We start from the raw sequence: 11,768 nt of genomic DNA on the forward strand, positions 1-11,768 counted from the left end.
ATCCAACAAAGATGGCAGGTTAATTTGCATATGCAGGCACCGAGTGGCTGGGGGGGGGGCGGGACACCTACGTCATTGCCATGGTGACGGCGCAGGCATTCTGCACCACCCCAGGCTCTCTGGGCCTCTGGGCAGTGTGGGAAGGTAGAAAGGTGGCTCCAGGCTGGAGCAAAGGCAGAAAGGCGGCTCCAGTAGGGAGCAAAGGCAGTGCCGGCAGCCAGGGGAAGGAAGGCCCATTCTTGCACGAATCTTCATGCATCGGGCCTCTAGTATAAATATATGTGTGCGTGTTTACAAACGTGCTCATGCGCGCACACACATACACACACACACACACACAATGTACTAATTCAGGAAGCTAATTCAGGAATGTCAATTTTTAAAGAAACTGTTTATTTTCCAGCAACTTTATTTCCCTTTTCTGTTCAAGACATTCAGTGTTGCTCCTACCCTTTCAGTGCTCTGAGCAGTGAAGGCTTCAGTCAAGTCTTTCACGGAGGGCTGAGTGCTCTTCTTCAGAAGGGAACTGCTGAATAGGCACCAGGGCACCCGCAGAGGAGTTTGACGCCTCGGTTAAGTGGCAGTGAACTCGGGAGCTGCAGCAGTCCATTCACCCTGAAATTCCTCCTTGGTTGCAGCCTTTTCGGCAGTGCTCTGCTCTTCCTTTTCAATCTCTGCAGAAGCAGAGGTCAGGCATGACCTCCCATGGGTGTCCACACATGCACAGAGCTTCCCAGCCCCGCGTGGATGGCATCAGGCCCACTGGGGAGCTCCCTATTGTTGCACAGGAGGGCAATGTGCACACAGTGCAGAGGGGTCTGAGTTACACAGAGTGATGGCTGGCAGGTTAATGTAAGGCATCTTGAGAGGCTGGTGCTCAGAGTCTCAGCTCCCAGGAGCTGCCTGGAACTGGTTTGTGAAGGTTCCAGGAGTGAGGCGTCAGCAGTGGGAGTGGCTCCAGTGGCAGCAGCAAACCTCAGCACAGCCCGCTGGCCCGTGTTCCTGGACGACATGGCACTGACATCAGTGTGGTTTTCAGGGGCAGCAATGGCAGGAGCTGGCGCAGAAGCTCCTCCCAGGTTTCTTCAGATTGATGATGTAGACGCCATCCCTCTTCCTGTTGCAGCTGTACTGCTCCATTTCCAAGTCAAGGTCGGTGCCACCTAAGAGTGCTCCTGCTGCAAGGAATTTGAGGACCGCCTCCTCCTTTATAGGACATCAAGGGCTCTGGGCATTGCGAAAGTGTCTCTATTAGTGACAAGGGAACCAGAACAAAATTCTATGATCCTTTCTTTTGGTACTACAGAAAAGCAGGAATGTCATTTGTAATAAATAAAGAAACGCATATCAGTAACCTAGATTGTGGCCAATTTATATACAGTGAAAAATTTGAAGAAGATGCACAAAATTCTAGATATGGAAGAACTCTCAGCTCCTTGCAGCTAAAGGTCACTGCTATAGGCTGAATTGTGTCCCCTCAAAATTCATGCTGAAGCTCTAGTCCCCAGCACCTGCCATCTGACTGCATTTGGAGAGAGGGCCTTTAAAGACATCATTTAGTTAAAATGAGGCTAATAGGATGAGCCCTAATTCAATCTCACTGCTGTCCTAGTAAGAAATTCGAACACACAAAAAGACACCCAGGGCACACGTGCACAGAGGGACAACCATGTCAGGACACAGCAAGAAGGGGCCCATCCGCAAGCCAGGGAGAGAGATCTCAGAGGAAACCAACCCAGCTGACACTGTGATCTTAGACTTCCAGCCTCCAGAACTGTGAGAAAAGAAAGTTCTGTTGTTTGAGCCACCTAGTCAGTGGCAGTTTTGTTCGGCAACTTAGAAAACTAATACAGTCAGTCAATCTACTATTAAAATGCATGAATTATCTCTAATATTTTTCTAATTCCATCAAGAGTTTTCTACCTAAAACTTCAATTAGAATTGGCAAAGAAAGTCTAGTCTTCTTAAAGCCTCATGTTTCCCCTGAAATTCCCTCCTATACTTGTGCTCCTCTTACAGGACCTCATACATAAGGTCCTAGTGTGCTTGGGATCCTTTTATTTATTTGTTTGTTTGTTTTTTATTTATTTATTTATTTATTTATTTTTTAAAATCTATTTAATTGATTATTCTACAGAGAGGAAGGGAGAGGGATAGAGAGTCAGAAACATCGATGGGAGAGAAACATCGATCAGCTGCTTCCTGCACACCCCCTACTGGGGATGTGCCCACAACCAAGGAACATGCCCTTGGCCATAATCGAACCTGGGACCCCTCAGTCTGCAGGCCAATGCTCTATCCACTGAGCCAAACCAGTTAGGGTGGGATCCTTTTATAATAAACAGTTCTGAATATCTTCAAAGCATGTTTTAACACGATTTCCTAGAAAGAACACAAATATGGTTGAAAATCAGGCATTTTATTATGAAGACAACCTAAAGTTTAAATATCACTTAGGCAATAATTTATCTTTAAAAAAAAAATGAACAAACTGTAGTGTTAGGGGCAGAGCACTTGAGAATTAATTTAATAGCTAGGAAAGACTTTTGCCCTCCTTTGTGATTGTGAATGCTTTGCCCTTTCTGCACAATGATGATACTACTATCACTAATCCTTATTTAAGCATAAGCTGGCAGGAGAAACAACAATAGCAACAAACACCTTTCTCTCAATTATAGAAGAAAAAATATATTCATATTTTAAAAAATAAAAGTTGCAAGTATGCCCTGGCCGGTTTGGCTCAGTGGATAGAGCGTCGGCCTGCGGACTGAAGGGTCCCAGGTTCGATTCCAGGTCAAGGGCATGTACCTTGGTTGCAGGCACATCCCCAGTAGGGGGCGTGCAGGAGGCAGCTGATCGATGTTTCTCTCTCATGGATGTTTCTAACTCTATCCCTCTCCCTTCCTCTCTGTGAAAAATCAATAAAATATATATTTTTTAAAAAGTTGCAAGTATTTGTGTTTACTTATGTAAGTAGTTTTGTTTCGGTATGTATATCCATGTTAGCATATCAAGTGGATTATTAATTAAACCACTTCTGAGCCATGTGTCTGTGGATAAATTTCTTAATCTAAGGTACTGTTCCCTCATCTAAAAAATGGGGCTAATAAAATGCTATGTCCCAAGGATTTAGGTGGAGGTATTAAATAAAACATATTGCAAAACTCTTGGCAATGTGGCTGATACACAGCAAAATATCAGTAAAAGTTAGCAACTATAAGCTTTTATTTCCATAAAGCTCATACAGTGAATTCCTCAAAGGCAGACACCTTAGTTATCTTAGGGCCAGCGCCATGCCCTGGAGAGCAGTCTCTCTATGAGCATCATAGGCTGACTTAAATTATCGTAGGTTAGACTGAACTGGAATAGATAGTAAGTACATACACTTACACAATGCTTTATGTTTCTGTTACTTTTAAAAAGTATTTTAATATTGCAAAGGAAAAGGTGTTAAATCATAAAATATTTAGCTGGGTAAAATAAGCTATATTAAGGAATCTAAGTCAGTTAGGGCTTGACTCTTATAAGTGAAATGCTTCTAAATAATATCATCTACACTAATAAAAGAGAAACATGCAAATTAATGTCACTCCGCTACACCCAACAGCCAATCAGAGTGAGTATGCAAATTAACCTGAAAAGATGGGGGCAACCCCGCCCCCCAGCCACTCCGGGCCTGTGGGAGTGGGAGAAGTTGGACGCCAGCACCTGAGGCTGGCTGCAGCCAGGGAGACCAAGAAGCCACCTGCCCCATGACCCCAGGCCTCAGAAAGCAGCAGAAGCCTCACATCCGCCTGCCCCACATCCTGGGGGAGACAGAGAAACTGGGCCCCAGTGCCTGAGACTGGGTGCAGCCCAGGAGAAGTAGAAGCTGCCTACCCAGTGATCCCAGGCTGCAGCCAGCTGGAGAAGCCGCCTGCCCCATGTCCACATGCCCCATGTCCTGGGGGAGACAGAGAAACCAGGCCCCAGCACTTAAGGCTGGCTGCAGCCCAGGAGACGAAGAAGCATCCTGCCCCGTGATCCCAGGCTGCAGCCAGCAGCAGAAGCCTCACGTCTGCCTGCCCCACATCCTGGGGGAAACGGAGAAACTGGGCCCCAGCACCTGAGGCTGGGTGAGGCCCGGGAGACGAAGAAGCTGCCTGCCCCATGATCTCAGGCTGCAGCCAGCGGGAGAAGTCACCCACACTGCATCCCAGGGAAGATGGAGAAGCTACCTGCCTGCAGTCCAGGCACCAGCACCTGCGGCTGGCTACAGCCTGGTAGACAGAGAAGCCACCCACCCCACAGTCCCGGGCACCAGCACCTGTGGCTGGCTGTGGCCCAGGAGACAGAGAAGCTGCCCACCCTGCAGTCCTGGGTGCCAGCACTTGCAGCTGCAGCCCAGGCAAGCCACCTGCCCACCATCCCCTGTGGCTGCAGCTGGCCTGGGCGCCTATGGCTGACCAGAGGGAGGGAAGCCCAGATCCCAGGTGCCTGTGGTCGGCTGGAGGAGGGAATCCTGGGTCCCAGATGCGGGGCCGAGGCAGAGGTGGTTAGGGGCAATCAGGCAGGCAGGCAGAAGCAGTTAGGGGCAATCAGGCAGGCATGCAAGCGGTTAGGAGCCAGCAGTTCTGGATTGTGAGAGGGATGTCCGACTGCTGGTTATCCCCTAAGGGGTCCCAGATTGGAGAGGGTGCAGGCTGGGCTGAGGGACACCCTTCCCCCTCCCCCCGTGCATGAATTTCATGCACCGGGCCACTAGTCCTATCTAATAAAAGAGTAATATGCAAATTGACCATCATTCCAACACACAAGATGGTTGCCCCCATGTGGTCAAAGATCCTGCCCCCATGTGGACACAAGATGGCCACCACAAGATGGCCTGCAGGGGAGGGCAGTTAGGGGTGATCAGGCAAGCAGGGGGGGAAGTTAGGGGTGACAGGGCTGGCAGAGGAGGGCAGTTGGGGGAGACCAGACCTGAAGGGGAGGGAAGTTAGGGGTGACCAGGCCTGCAGAGGAGGACAGTTGGGGGTGACCAGGCCTTCAGGGAGGGAAGTTGGGGGGGAGCAGGCCTGTAAGGGAGGGAAGTTGGGGTGACCACGCCAGCAGGGGAGGGAAGTTAGGGGTGACCAGGCCTGCAGAAGAGGACAGTTGGGGGGGGGGGACCAGGCCTGTAGGGGAGTGCAGTTAGGGGTGACCAGGCCTGCAGGGGAGGACAGTTAGGGGTGACCAGGCTGGCAGAGGAGGGCAGTTAAGGGCAATCGGGCCAGCAGGGGAGCAGTTAGGTGTCAATCAGGCTGGCAGGGGAATGGTAAGAGGGTGATCAGGCTGGCAGGCAGAAGCAGTTAAGGGCAATCAGGCAGGCAAGCAGGCAAGCGGTTGGGAGCCAGCAGTCCTGGATTGTGAGAGGGATGTCCCAGATTGGAGAGGGTACAGGCTGGGCTGAGGGACCCTCCCCCACCCAACATGCATGAATTTTGTGCACCAGGCCTCTAGTATACTATAAGTAGACATGTTTCAAAGAAAATTTAATAATTTTGTTGATATTTCAATTTTCATTATTTTAATCAAACTATTTTTCTTTAGCTATTTAGAGTTGATAAATTTGATTTGTGCTATTAAAAACTTCAATTTTTCTTTCCGAAAAATGACAAAACATTTTGCTAATTTTCAACTTTCAAGAACTTAAAATTTGTTCAAAGCTCAAAACTGATAGAGGCCTAGCAGGTGTGGGTCAGTCGTTGAGCATGGACCCGTGAACCAGGAGATCACAGTTTGATTCTGGTCAGGCTCCTCCCCAGTAGGAGGCATGCAGGGGGCAGCTGATGGATGATTGTCTTTCATCATGGATGTTTCTATTTCTCTCTCCTTCTCCCTTCCTCCCTGAAATCAACAAAAACGTATTTTTAAAACACCTGATAGCTGCAATAGGTCACTCAATTTAGCAAAAGTGTGTACTCTCTGTTTCTAAGTGTAACAGAGAACTCATTATCTTTTTTTACATATAAAGAATGACACAATAAGCCAAGGATATCAACATATCATGAACTCTTATTTTGAGGATTTATTTCTTGCTCTTACAGTTTACCCTAAGAGAGGATTTCTAGAAAGGTATGCCAGGCCAATTGGACAGTGTCAGTGTGGTATAATGGAGAGATCATGAGAACAGAGTTCAGGAATCCAGATTCCAGGCCTGACTCCCCTATGTAAAAACATATCATTTCTAGTCAATATCACTAACTTTCTCTGGATCTCAGCCTTATTTTCTGGAACATAGGAAGTATGCTGTATGTGTGTCTTTCTCTGTGAGGATATGATTATGCTTTAGGAAATGGAGAACAATTTAAAGATGAAACATTTTTGCCTCACATATTGTCTTCTCTGGCGTATAGTTTTCTCTACAAAAGCAAGTCCTAAGTAAGCCAATGTCACCATCAGATCTTGAGTGAATTTCATATGTAGTTCTAATATTTACTGCATGCTTTTTGTGCCATTTATTGCCTGGCTACTATGAGATAGGACTTGAAATACATTACTGCCTAATCTTTAGATTAGGTAGTCACTACAGAACAAAAAACACCAAAAGTGTCAGTCCTTTATGTTTTGTGCACACATGCAGGGAAAAGTTCTAGATTTGAGCCATGGAGGTCTTCTTCTGGTGCCCAGAGAGGTTGAGTTGCCCAAAGTTAAATGCAAGGTTCATGACAGATATAGGCTGCAACACTACTGGGAACTCCACTTAACCCTATGGGAACTGAGGCTCAGAGAGGTTAAATAATCTGTCTTAAATTTCCCAGGCAGAAAGTGATAGAGCCAGGATGTAAACCCAGGTCTGTTGACTGACTGCAAAGGTAATGTTCTTTACATTACGACACAGCATAAAAGGAAAGCATGTTAGATAAGCGCAATGCACCTCCTTCTTTCATTTAATTAACAGTTGTAAAATAAATCATCTAGGGTTTTACAACTTCCTTGTTCTCTCCTCCCTCCTTGGCTGTGCAGCCTCTCTGCTCTTGTACTTGAGTTAGCTGGTCTCCCAAAATCAAACTTGTTCTCTTCCCTTTGAGGTAGGAAGGTTATGGAGCAATATGCTCTCTTTTCTTTTCTCTCTTGTTTTCTTTCTTTCTCTTCTTTTCTTTTCCTTTCTTCTCTCTCTTTCTTTCTTTTTTTTTTTTTTTTGCGAGCTTTCCTTTATATAATGCTAAAAGTTCAAGGATTATCTTCCTTAACAATGCCAGATCTTTGATACGATTGATTTAGGAGAACAGTTTCAGCATAAGGATGAATTGACAAAAACTCTTATTGAAGCAGGGAAACTTTGTTCCACTGCAAATAATCAAGATTATAGAAAACCCTCTTTGTTCGCAGTGTCCTATGGTGTCGCTATTCTTTGGTGAACCTTCTCCCTAGGAAGGCTTCCTTCTTCAAATGCCTTCTTTAGGTTCACTATCAGTGCTTTAATACCTTGACTACTTTATTTCTGCTCAATGAAAACTTTTTAGCTTCCTTTTTTTTTTTTTTCTAGTTAGCACCATTGGAAACCAGATGAAAGGCGGCTTCTCACTTTGCACTGATAGTTGATCAAGATAAACCTACAAACACAAAGGTTACAGAGATGATATTGTACAAGCTATCCTAAGGTCGAGTAACGAGAAACCCAATAACGGGATTAGGGGGAAATCAGCACAGATAATCTTCAGCATCCAATGTTCATGCTGAAAAGACTCAGTGCTAGCCTAACGATTTCCTTTGGTCTTCATAAAAGAACCTTGTTCAGCTTTCTGAGCCTTTCATTGTCATGAAATCAGTCATTTGAATCAAAGTCCTTAAGGACATTTTCCACGCTGAGAGTACTGCTTTGAAAGGTGTCTAATTATCCTGTAGCTACCCAGCATGCCCTATGACTTGACAGGTTATTTTCTACCTTTCAAGCACATAAGAAAACTCAGCAACATAAATACTCTTTATAAGGAATATTTAACTCACTTCTTAGCCATAAATTCCTCTATTTAACAAGAATCATTAAGGGATGCAGTAAAGCATCGTGGTTAGAAGGAAGGGCTTTCAGAGTCATGCAGGCACTTTCTAGTTCTGTGACCTTGAGTAGTCACTTAACTACCCTGTGGCTTAGTTTCTTCATCTATAATACAAGGTGACTGTACCCACCACATAGGTGGATGTGATGATCTTATTTCTCTTTCTCTAAATAATGATAATGATTAGCACCACCCTATGCGTGGATGGTTTACTAAAAACCATAACAAACAATAACAGTTGTGTAAAGAGCATTGTGAGGATTGTTGTATAGGTTATCATAAAGATTAAATAATATATGCAAAGTACTTAGCACTTTGTAAGTGCTCCATAAACAATTATGAACTGACCTTAAGCCAATTTAACATGTCAACTTGGGTTCTTTATGATAGACCAGGGGCCTGGTGCACGAAATTTGTGCACAGGGAGGGGTTCCCTCAGCCCAGCCTGCACACTCTCCAATCGGGAACCCCTTGGGGGATGTCTGACCGCAGGTTTAGGCCTGATCCCTCTTGCAATCTGGGACTGCTGCCTTCTAACTGCTCACCTGCCTGCTTGATTGCCCCTAACTGCCCTCATCTGCCAGTCTGATCTCACCCCCAAGTGCCCTCCCCTGCCTGCCTGGTTGCCCCCAACTGCCCTCCCCTGCTGGCCTGATCTCTCCCCCAACGGCCCTCCCCTGCTGGCCTGATGTCGCCCCTAACTGCCCACCCCTGCAAGCCTGATTGCCCCTAACTGCCCTCCCCTGCCGGCCTGATCTTGCCCCAAACTGCCCTCCCCTGCCAGCCTGACCTCACCCCCGACTGCCCTCCCCTGCTGGCCTGATTGCCCCTAACCCCCTGCCGGCCTGATTTTGCCCCCAACTTCCTTCTCTTGCCAGCCTGATCGCCCCTAAGTGCCTCTTCCTCGGCACCCACCACCATGGCTTTGTCTGAAAGGAAGTCAGATGTCCAGAAGATGGCCAGTAGACCCGGTCTAATTAGCATATTACCCTTTTAATAGCATAGATAGATTATATAGGATAGGATTGCTTAAATTGGGGAGGGGGATGCCTTTTTCCTTTTTCAGCAGGAGGAGATGCTATTGGCAGACAAAACACATAATCCCTATATCTGGACTGATAGCTAGCTATATGCACTATACTGCCAAACCAGTTATTAAAAAATTGAACCACTCTCTCACATCTTACACCAAACAGCTGTTGCCTTTAAAACCCCTCTTTAGCCCCCACCTTAGGTTCTGCCTTCGAAGTTCACCCAGATTAGGTTCTGATTGGTCAGTTTCTATGCCAGTCAGCATCAAAAGCTCTGCCATTGGCTCCTGGCACTTCACCCAGACTTGGTTCTGATTGGTCGGTTTCTATGCCAGTCAGCGTCTCTGGGCCTATCTCTGGGCCTGATCAAAGAGGCAGGGCTGATCAGCAGTCCCGAGGAGGCCCAGAGAGAAACAGAGGTGGGGCTGCTGGCAAAGCCGGGAGAGAAAGAGAGAAGCAAGTGCTGATCAACAGCTGCCATGGAGGCTGGGGATCAGACCCTGCCTCTCTCTTTGCAGGCCTCTCTCTGGGCCTGATCCATAGCCCCCTCAGCAGTCAGTGCTGGGTTGCTACACTGGCACCGGCTGCAGTCAGTGCTGGGTCGCCACAGCAACCCAGCACTGACTTCCAGTGTTCAGTTGAGCCTTGGTCATTACAGACCCTGGCTCTTTATATATATAAATTATTTAGCTTCAGATCATAATGAAAGCCAATCATAAACCAAATTCTGCAACACATATAGAACAATATACTGACACATTTCAGTTCATACAAACTATTCCTTAAAGTTTGATAAATTTCTAGCTCTTGGTACAGTTACCAATAAATGCTCCCATTAACATCTTGCATGAAATATTTACTCAAAACAAACTCATAATAAGAAATCTTCCCACACCAATGGCTGAAATCAATCTGTTTAGGGCTCAAGTTCAAGCATCATTCCTACTGCTAAAGGCTTCAGGTCTCCTTGAATTCTTACGCTATGTTCATGTCTATGTCTCTAAAACAATTTTAGCCAATGCACATATTCTGAAAAACTTCAGTTTTACCAAGGAGAGCTTTCTTACATTAAGGATGTTGCTCAGTAAGTCACTTTTTTTCTCCTCTAAAAAAAGTATTTTGCCATAGAGCAGTGATGGGCAACCTTTTGAGCTTGGTATATCAAACTTCGCCAAAAAACTGAGCATAACTCGGGTAGTGTGTCACTTTGAGGAAAAAACATTATTTCGCAAATGTTTCATCCTCAGGAGCAGCAAATGTTTCATCCTCAGCACGCGGCCGCTTTAGCGGCCGCGTGTCATCAGAAATGGCTACGCGTGTCAGTGCTGACACGCGTGTCATAGGTTCGCCATCACTGCCATAGAGTATGCTATTAATGGGTAATACCTAACACTCTTATTTCTAACCTATTTCCAACGTCTATGAATGAGCTAGATTTGGACGGCATAGAGATGAATGATAGAAGTGCTTGCATTAGTACCCTCTCGAGCATGGAACCTCTACTGAGGAAGCTAGCTGGCAGCCCTGGCCTAAAATTCTTGAGCAGAATTCTAACAGCAGCTGGATGCACCCTCAATCAAATATCACACACCGAATGCCATGCTGCATATTTTAAGGCCAATGAAGAATATCATAGCAATAATCCCATTTAAATATGTATCATTTACAAATGACAAAGAAAACACATATTTAAAAACCAATGGTTATGACAATGATTGTTTTATTTTCATATCGCACCTTGGGTGTGTCTTCAGGATGAGAAAGCTGGTCTCTGGGATTTGCCAGGGGAGCCTCCACAGCATGGAAAGGCATCTTTGAGTGAAATTGGAATAAAACAAAGGAAAGTGGGTAAGAGTGGCTGATGTATGTGGCTGATGATAGCAATGTCTAGGATTTACTAGCCATTCTAAGTTTGGATCTCTAAATTTTGAAAACCAACTCTTCCCTCAAGGCCATCCCTCAAGAGTAGGTTAAAAACTGGTCAAGATCCTCATAACCTCCGAAGATGGCGTCACAGCAAACAGTTCCTAGCTGAGGGAAAACATTGACAATGAGGTACATTGTGAACAAATGTCTTTTATCTAAACTTGATAAGTGGTCTGATGACACTGAAGGGAGACACGCAAGCACAAAAAAATCTGCTCCTTGTCTAAACTAGTTGCACATGCAGTAGAAAAAAAAAAGTAGCTTATTTTAGACTGTGGAACACACAATATGAAGTTATTTGGTCCCTAGCTACCTTAATGTCAAATCTATTCTTTATCACCCACTACTCCCGAGGAAAGAAGAAAGAAAGAAAGAAAGAAAGAAAGAAAGAAAGAAAGAAAGAAAGAAAGAAAGAAAGAAAGAAAGAAAAAAGTCCCAAATATGTGACAACTGCTGTGCTGTCCTGTTTATAATTGCTGTAGAAGAGATTGTCAGGGGAGTCGCATTACCTCTGTGACAGAGCTTTACAAAATAGCATATTTGTCTGTTTCTGCACTCTTTATTAACTGTGCCATCCAAGAGTTGTACAGAACAAACATGTCAATTAGGAAATAAGCCATGCTGTAGAAATTTCTCATTTAAATGATTCATTAGAGAGCATGCATTTCAAAAGTAGAATATAAAAAAGAACATTGCCACAGTTGAGGCCACAAATCTCTTTTAAAATCAGATAACTAAAGAGAATAACATCACTGCTGAAAACATCAACCTGAATTAATCTATTTAATACACA

The 11,768-nt window shown here is 45.2% G+C and overlaps 1 pseudogene; it reads right to left on the reverse strand.

Annotated features, from left to right (window-relative positions):
• Positions 1-408: 408 nt before the first annotated feature.
• Positions 409-10,861, reverse strand: LOC129149630 (40S ribosomal protein SA-like; annotated as a pseudogene).
• Positions 10,862-11,768: the final 907 nt, after the last annotated feature.

Source organism: Eptesicus fuscus, chromosome 7 (genome assembly GCF_027574615.1).
Source record: "Eptesicus fuscus isolate TK198812 chromosome 7, DD_ASM_mEF_20220401, whole genome shotgun sequence".
NCBI lineage: Eukaryota > Metazoa > Chordata > Mammalia > Chiroptera > Vespertilionidae > Eptesicus > Eptesicus fuscus.